The sequence below is a fragment of the Rhipicephalus sanguineus genome, chromosome 1, assembly GCF_013339695.2.
Source record: "Rhipicephalus sanguineus isolate Rsan-2018 chromosome 1, BIME_Rsan_1.4, whole genome shotgun sequence".
In the NCBI taxonomy this organism is placed as follows: domain Eukaryota; kingdom Metazoa; phylum Arthropoda; class Arachnida; order Ixodida; family Ixodidae; genus Rhipicephalus; species Rhipicephalus sanguineus.
The window spans coordinates 65,154,896-65,163,241 of NC_051176.1; positions in this window are offsets into that span (position 1 = coordinate 65,154,896).

The following is an 8,346-nucleotide window of genomic DNA, read 5'->3' on the forward strand; positions in this document are numbered from 1 at the left end:
GTAGTATGAAGTTTTTCACAATATATATATATATATATATATATATATATATATATATATATATATATATATATATATATATATAATGAACAGAGTGATTTTCGTTTTAAGCGAGACAAAAATTTCCAAACTGAACGCTCGCAAAGTCTGTTGGTCCGGTGTCCATATCATACGTTTCGGGTGAGGGTCCGCGTTTCTTATGCACTTGCGACGTATTCTGTCAGCTAAGGATGAGACGTACCCTCCTACGTTGTTACGACACGCTCCCCACGAATCCGTAATGATGTATTTAGAATTACTGCGAGAGGCAGCAAGGGCAATGACGACCTCCTCAGCCTGTGTTACAGTTGCGCCCTAAAGGTTTTGCACATCCACTCGTGTTCCTTCGTGAACAGCAGCTGCCGTGTTGCATCCTTCAGGATTAGGGCATGCCTGTCCTCGTAGTACATACCTGTCTTCTGTCCATAAGGTAAATGTAGCGCCCGAGTGCACGCCTCGCGTCTTGGGTTGTGTTCGTCTCTGTACATTTTAGTGGGTATAGAGGTTGGATCGGGATGGCTGTGCGCCGCAGTTCTGGTACCTTGACCCGCTCCTGTTGGTGGAAGTCATGTTTTATATGTAGTTGTGCAAGCAGACTTTGGAAAGAGCTCGTTTGGGCCTGCCGTGTGTACTGGTTAAGAAGGTGGGCTTCCCTGAGTTTACGATATGAGTTGACCACACCCAAAGCCTTGAGACGGCTGTTGGATGTAGATAACGGGAGATAAAGAGCCCCTTTTAAACGCCTTCCTAATGATTGTCTCTGTTTTCTCTTCATGTTTGCGGAGGTAGAGGTAAGTTACGGAGTTACCGCAAACATGACTTCTAGTCCCAAAAGTGTGCGCTAGCCGCATCGCATCTTTGCACCATCCCTCCCTCTAGTTGGAGACACCTGCGGATCATGCGACCCACCTTGTCTTCTAGCTTCCTCAGTTTTGTTAGTGTTGTGGTAATACTAAGCTATTGGTGAATGTACAAGCTCAAGGCCCCGATCTCACCGCTTGTCCGATTGAGCCCACAGGAAGCGTGATGGAGATGTCTGTGCGGTCTTTGAACATGCCTCTGATATGAAGGACTTCCGACTTGTTGGGCACTCATCGGAGTGCGCAGCGTGTCTCGTAGGTGTATACAATTTCCGCGGCTCATTGCAGGCAGTCCTCAATGGAATTCAAATTTCCTTGTTTTGCCCAAACCGTGACGTCATCTGCATAGAGGGTGTGGCGAATGCCCTCTATGCCCGCCAGCTGACGTGGTAGATGCATCATAGAGGTGTTAAATAGGATGGATGACAGGACAGCCCTTCGCGGTGTCCCGTGGCTCTGAGCGATAAAAAGACCTTGATGCAATTGGATGTGTTATGTCCACAGTGAGTGTTGCTGAGGTGTTTTAGAATGACGCTGCGTTTCACATTATCAAAGGCCCCCTTCAGATCTAAGGTGCGTTGTGTTTTATCGCCGCCGGTTGGATGACCTCTCGGTGTTGTTGCAGGACTATAGCCTGTGCCGATTTGTGAGGTCGGAATCCGAACTTGGTAGGAGCAAAGGCCTCCTTCTGCTTTAGGTATTCCGAAAGTACGTCCCGCACCATCGTTTCCATCAACTTGTCCACACAAGGCGTGAGAGAGGTGGGGCGAAGGTCGTCTGTGTTAACTGGCTTCCCTTGTTTCGGGATGAATGTCGCCAGGCCTGTTTTCCACTCCGATGGGACCGACTTCCGGCCAGTCCAAATAGCAATAATGTATTCCAAGAGTTGTGTCGGGGTAGTGCCGGGACAATGAGCCATCGTCTTGACCCTGATCTTATCCATACCAGGAGCTGTTCCTCGACGCATCTTTGCCACTGCTGCCTTCATCTCATGTTATAGGAGGAAAGGAGCGTCTATAGGCTCTCATTTTCTCTGCCCGAATATGTATACTCCGAGCCTCGCGGATCTTGATGCTGACAGGGATACATGCCTCGAAGCGTTTCGGCTAGTTGTGCTGTGGTAAACTGAAATCCGTGAATGGCTCTTCGCAAGTGTCATTGTCATGCCAGGGTCATGCCAGCGTCTCTGAGCTGCGTTTGTTGCGCGTACGAGCGCGGTGATCACGTGCTTCGTTCTACACGCCTCGCGTGTCGTGGCAGCGCCGGCCAAAGAGCTTCAGTGACACGTTAGTGCGACGCATTCGCGACATAGAACAGCGGCTCAAGCTTAGTCTTATCGCCGCCACCGCCGGAGGCGCTATCTCCATCCAAGTTCACTGCACGTTCGCGCCGACGGCGCCGAGCAGCGTCTGTGTGTAGGATTGTGGTGCAACATGTAGGCTCCCTTGTTGCGGCATGCAGTCGAAGCCTGTAGACTTCTCGTCACCATTGTCTAAAGCAAGACATGCGATAAAGTTAAATCTCGACAAACTTGGTTTAACTTGGTTTAAGTGCTATCAACCACGGCAATCTTTTCGCGCTGCTCACATCAAGGCAATCAGAGGGCTTTCTACAAAGGCCTCTAATTATTGAATGTCATATCGTGCATTCAGCTTTTGATCTGTGGTAGCATTAGCGCGGTAGAGTTATTCCGTTGAATATCAAGCTGAAATCACTGCACCAAAATGTATAAACCGCGTGGCGAGATTTCATCTGCATATATGGAGGGCATAGAAGGCACTCTGTCGGTCGCAACGCCAAGGCAACTCACCCGCGAGCTGTGCTCGCAAAAGTTGAGCAACCCGCTTAGTTAACCTCCCGTTTCGCTTGAATGAGTTCTTCGTTGCTTTCGTTCGCAAGTGTTTTTAGCGCGGTTTCTTCACTGTATCGTACAACTCAATTAGACAGGTAGACACTGCGTCGCAGCTCGTCAACTCGCTTGCGCAAGACCTCTGAGTCATTACATTGTGAAGCCAGCACTCCTTGGTAAATTAAACGGGTCAAATAGAAAGATCCAGGCACCAGCGGGGAAGGCGAAAAGGAGGGAAAAAAAAGGGGGGGGGGGTAGAATTTAAGAACATGAAGCTCAAAAACTAAGTTTCTTTTCAACCGTTATGACGAACCATCTGTAGCGTAACCACCTGACCTTTACCTTGTATCCAGAACGTGTGTCTTTATCTGCATCAATAAAGAACCATACACTATGAGTTAGAATACCTTGATATGCGTAGAAACGCTTTACTGCCTCTCTTATCGTTGGTCGCTTTGCGTAACCGACAATTGGTCATTCGCGCACGGTGAAGACGTCCGGACCGCGGTGTGTGCAGCAGCAGCATTTCAAGGGTTCGATGCCTGAAGTTTTGTCAGCCGATGAGAAGAACGCAAGGGGTCTTTAATTTCTAAATGAGGACGTCTCGACGTCTGCGGGAGCTCACGAGGAGCAGTGACCGGGCGGTGAGTCCGCCCCGCTTCAGGGATCACCGACGGACGAGACACCATTGTTCTCAGCGTCCCCTTGCACCTCCCGCTGTTCTTCAAGGAGAGACGAGCAGCACGTCGCAGTCACGTACTCTTTTTTTTTTTTTCTTGCTCCTTTTCTTCTGAAGGCCGGGTGAAACTGGCGTGAGCACTACTCATCGGCGATGACTAATGCGCTTCATTCAAGCGCTCCTTTCGTCACCTGCAGCCCGTGTTGTGTTTGCCGAGCGTCGATTCGTGCGTGCTCCCACTGGACGCGGAATTTGCTCTCGTCATTTTGTCGTCGCTCGCACACCACTGCGCCATTAACGGCGGCGATGCGCTGTCGTTGTTTAACCGGGATCGATTTTTTTTTCGGAGCTGCGTCATTTCAGGGACGCCTTTCGATCGACTTTGTTTTCTTCGTTCGATGGTGGCTCTCGACTAAAGTGCCCGCCTCTTTGGCAACGATTTCGGAGGGCAGGTGCTCTCCCTTTCCCGACGGGACTCCGTGACACACGATGCCGCCCATTGTTCGCAGCCTGTTCGGAACATTCCAGGCAGCCATGACGGTGGGCTTTTGTTCGGCCCCTTTTGCGTGACTCGTTCGCGCCCTGTTAAGCGTTCGCTACAGCACCCGCCGCTTGACTGCAGGCACGCACCAATGTGCATTGATCCCGGCCTTGTGTTGCTGATTGGGATGTCGTGAGTGAAATTACTTGCAGCCGTCGTAGCTTTCTTTCCAAACGTGGCAAACGAATAAAGGCACACGAGAAAGACATAGAGATGTTAAAATAAATAAATAAGTGAAATATGAATTGATTGCAAAAGCGCCAATGTTTTGTTATAGCGACCTACATATAAACAGCGCCAAGCGGTCGATCGGGGCTCAGGATTAATTAATCTAGAGCTCTTCTATCACGCCAGCGTCAGATATCTAGGTGCAGCAGCATTAGGACGTGTGTGCGAATCGATGAGAAAAGAAAAATAATTTAAATCGCCGATGAGTCGGTCGATGTGGGTTTTACTAAAGCTTTCTATTTTGCGGAGTGACCGTTCCAATGCGTAACATTTTCGCTAGCCCATACACGCGGCGGAAACAGCTGCAAGAGAATATTATTTACGAATATGTATAAATATTCTCTACAGTTATTGAAACGTAAGACAAAACAATTCTTCGACCTCTTGACGGACACTGGTATAGACACCGCCGCTGAATGAACATGTATACGCTATTCTACACCATGCTACCAAATTTTGTCACTGAAACTGATACTGAGCGTATGAGGTTGCATAATTTCAAAAAAAAAAAAAAACATCAAATTTTTTGGTCTAGCACGTCAGTGATGCTCATGCAATAACTAACTGACAAAAATTCTTACTTTATCTGCCCATTTACATTTTGACATAACATACAAAACTCACCACGAGAAAAAGCGTATCGCCTAAAAACAAGCGCAATTCTTCGAATAACCATGCTTGTTTGATCTCATTATCCACACTTTCTTTTGTTCTTTCACAAAGTGCTGACCTGGTTGTTTTTTATCTCGGAATGATACATGTGTACTCTAATATATGTATTCAGGCTGTTCCATTTGTCACTGTTGGTAACGCGGCTCGAGCTTGGAGCTGCGGCACCTTCTCGGCCCGTGGCAAGACAGCAGTTGTGCGATGCGCAGCACAAAAGCGCTGTTGGCGTTCTTGAGGAACACTCAGCTTAACCAGAGCTTGTGAAGGACTCTTCTTATGTATATATGTGTGTTTGTGACTGTATGCACTATTTGTGTCTATATGGTGTGTATGTGATCATTGTATATGCCATAATCACCCGACACCCGGAGTAGCAAGCCAGGCGGCGACAGACCAGGCTAACCTCTCCGGGCATTTCATTAAAGAATATTATCTCTCTCTCACTACCTGAGTGCATACGTGCATGTTAAAATGAATATTACACACGCTAATAAAGAGAAGTGCCACAAGCAAACAGAGGCAAACTTACGACAATAATAAATGTGTTCAAGAAGTTAATATGTTCAGGTGGTGTTATTAAAAATGAAACGCCCGCGAAAGCCTCATGACCGTGTCATGTAAATCTTGACGATTGTACCAGACATGCATGACATGATTTTTATGTTATGACCTGTCATTTAGGTCGTCATACGCTCATGTTGTGCCATACCATGCCCAGACAGGGAGATACAATCTCTCCAGTGGTATTCACCGAGGTAGAAGGTTTTCGGAAAATTGGAACAGTTATGGATAAGAGTTAATGGAGAGTACCTTAGCAAAGTGCGAACCAAAGCATGATTACTGAATTGGACAGGCTTGCACAACGGTATGTCTGAAAATTAATATGCAGGAAACTCAAGTAATGTTCAAGATTCTCGGAAGAGAATAACGCTTTTCGATGGGTAGCGAGGCACTGGAAGTGGTAAAGGAATACGTCTACTTAGGGCAAGTAGCAAGCGCAGATAAGAACCATGAGGTTGAAGTAACTAGAATAAGAACGGGATGGAGCGGATTGGGCAGGGAGTCTCAGATTATGTGTTGTAGCTTACCGACATCCCTCAAGACAACAGTATACTATAACAGCTGCATCTTACCGGTACTTACCTACGGGGCACAAACTTGGAGGCTAAAGAAAAGGGTTCAACTTAAATTAAGGACGACGCAGCGAGCAATGGATGGGGAAATGATAGTTGTAACTTTAAGAAACAAGAAGAGAGCAGAGTGGGTCAGGGAACAAACAGAGGTTAAGGACATCTTAGTCGAAATCAAGAAGAAATTAGCATGGGCAGGACACGTGGCGAAAAGTCAAGGTAACCCCTAGTCATTAAAGGAGTGGTGCCACCAAATTTGTGGCTTGCGCTTTCTTTGCTGTAAGCGTTTCCTATAGCTCCAGGAAGCATGATGCACGCACCAAGATTCATGTATCCTCGCTAAATAATTTAATATCGCCTTTTTATTTGGACAACTTTCGGTTTCGGTTTCTGGGCGCCGAGGTTGGGCAGTGACGTAGAAGTGTAGGAGGCGTGGTCACGTGACCACACAAGGCTGTGACGCACATGACCAGGAAGCGATCGAAACTCGGCGAGTGATGTAGCAACCGATGCTTTGCCGGTACTATAGTGAACTAGAATGTATTCTAGTTCACTACAGCCGGTACGTACGTTGCGGAAGTGGCGGAGGTCCGGAGATCACTCACGTTACTACAGCAGATTTGGTGTGACGTCACTACAACTTTCGTTGCCCATCCTACAGATCTACGTCAGTGTTGGCGCGCTAGCGATGGGTTTCGATCGGGAGAATGAGCATTTAGGTACACTTTGGAATTGAATTAAAATATATTCTAAACGTTTGCTGTGTCCGACCCTTCGTGTGGAATGTCCTTGCATACAAAGGAAACCCACAACAGGCTTGTTATAGCCTCGAAATTTGATGGCACCACCCCTTTAAGAGTAACAGAATGGATTCCAAGAGAGGTCAGGCGCGCCAGGGGAAGGCAGGAGGTTAGGTGGACAGGTGTGACTAAGAAGTATGCGGGAATAACGTGGCCGTAGCGAGCACAGGATCAGGTTGGTTGGAGAAGCATGCAGTGTGCGTAGTCAGGCTGATGATGAATGAAGAATTTGTCAGCTAGTTAGTTAAACATGTAGAAGTAGGGTAACAGCGCGAAAAACGAGGACGCATAAAAAATAAAGCGTACAAACAATCACACGTAGCGCTACCTGTGGTTGTCTGTGGGATTTATTGTTATTATTTTTCTTGCGTCCTCATTGTTGGCGCTGTTCTATTGCTTCAATGAGTTAATGAAACGGCCGCGAGAGCAAGAAGTACGCAGATTAGGTAGATAGATAGATAGATAGATAGATAGATAGATAGATAGATAGATAGATAGATAGATAGATAGATAGATAGATAGATAGATAGATAGATAGATAGATAGATAGATAGATAGATAGATAGATAGATAGATAGATAGATAGATAGATAGATAGATAGATAGATAGATAGATAGATAGATAGATAGATAGATAGATAGATAGATAGATAGATAGATAGATAGATAGATAGATAGATATGGTCACAGTGCCTTTGGTTCACCAAAAAAAAATGCTTCGCCGTTGAGAAACACTCAAGTAGCTCATGTGCTAAAGGCAACGTGTTGCCTTAGCACATGAGCATGATGACTCTCTGCCACTAAGCACCTTTACGTTACCGGCGCTCAGCACAAAAGCTGCCACGAACAATTGCGTTATTTAGCGGTTGCCAAAAATGCCTGCGGTCGGCGGCTTATAGAATTTCATGGTGCTTTCATTTGGAATGCTATACCGACCGATGTGAAAGCAGCGTCCATAAAGCGCATTGTTAGCGGATAGTGGTATAGTTTGATAAATAATTATTCTGTCTGCTATTATTTCTTTATCTCTTGAATGTGCCATATGTGTACTCTAATATATGTATTTATACCTCTTCCATTTGTGACTGCTGGTACCGTTTCCTGACTTATGCGGGTATGTCCCACCATTGGTCCCGTCACTAGCCAGCCAGGCTATGGGATCAAAAATGTTTCTCGACGTTTTTGTACAGCAAGTTGAAAGTGACAATAAAAAAAGAAAACCTCTTGCGCACATTATTAAGGCGAAAGCCTTAAATGCCTCCTGAGAAGGATCACGTGCGAAAAGCCGGCGTGTAGTATGTCAAAGGACATGAATCACAAAAAAACGAAACACGCGCCCCGTGACTACAAGCGCGCGAGCTTCGCGGTCACTCTGTTCTTGCGGCGTTCACGTGGCCAAAGAAATTAAAGAAAACGGCGTTCGCATGACTTTCACTCGGTCTCTGCGTAATCATGTGATCTGGTCGTGTACATGTGATCATGCGATCTGTTCGTGTACATTATACCGACGTCACTTCCGTGACGGAAATGATGTCAGTGAAATCTTGGTGG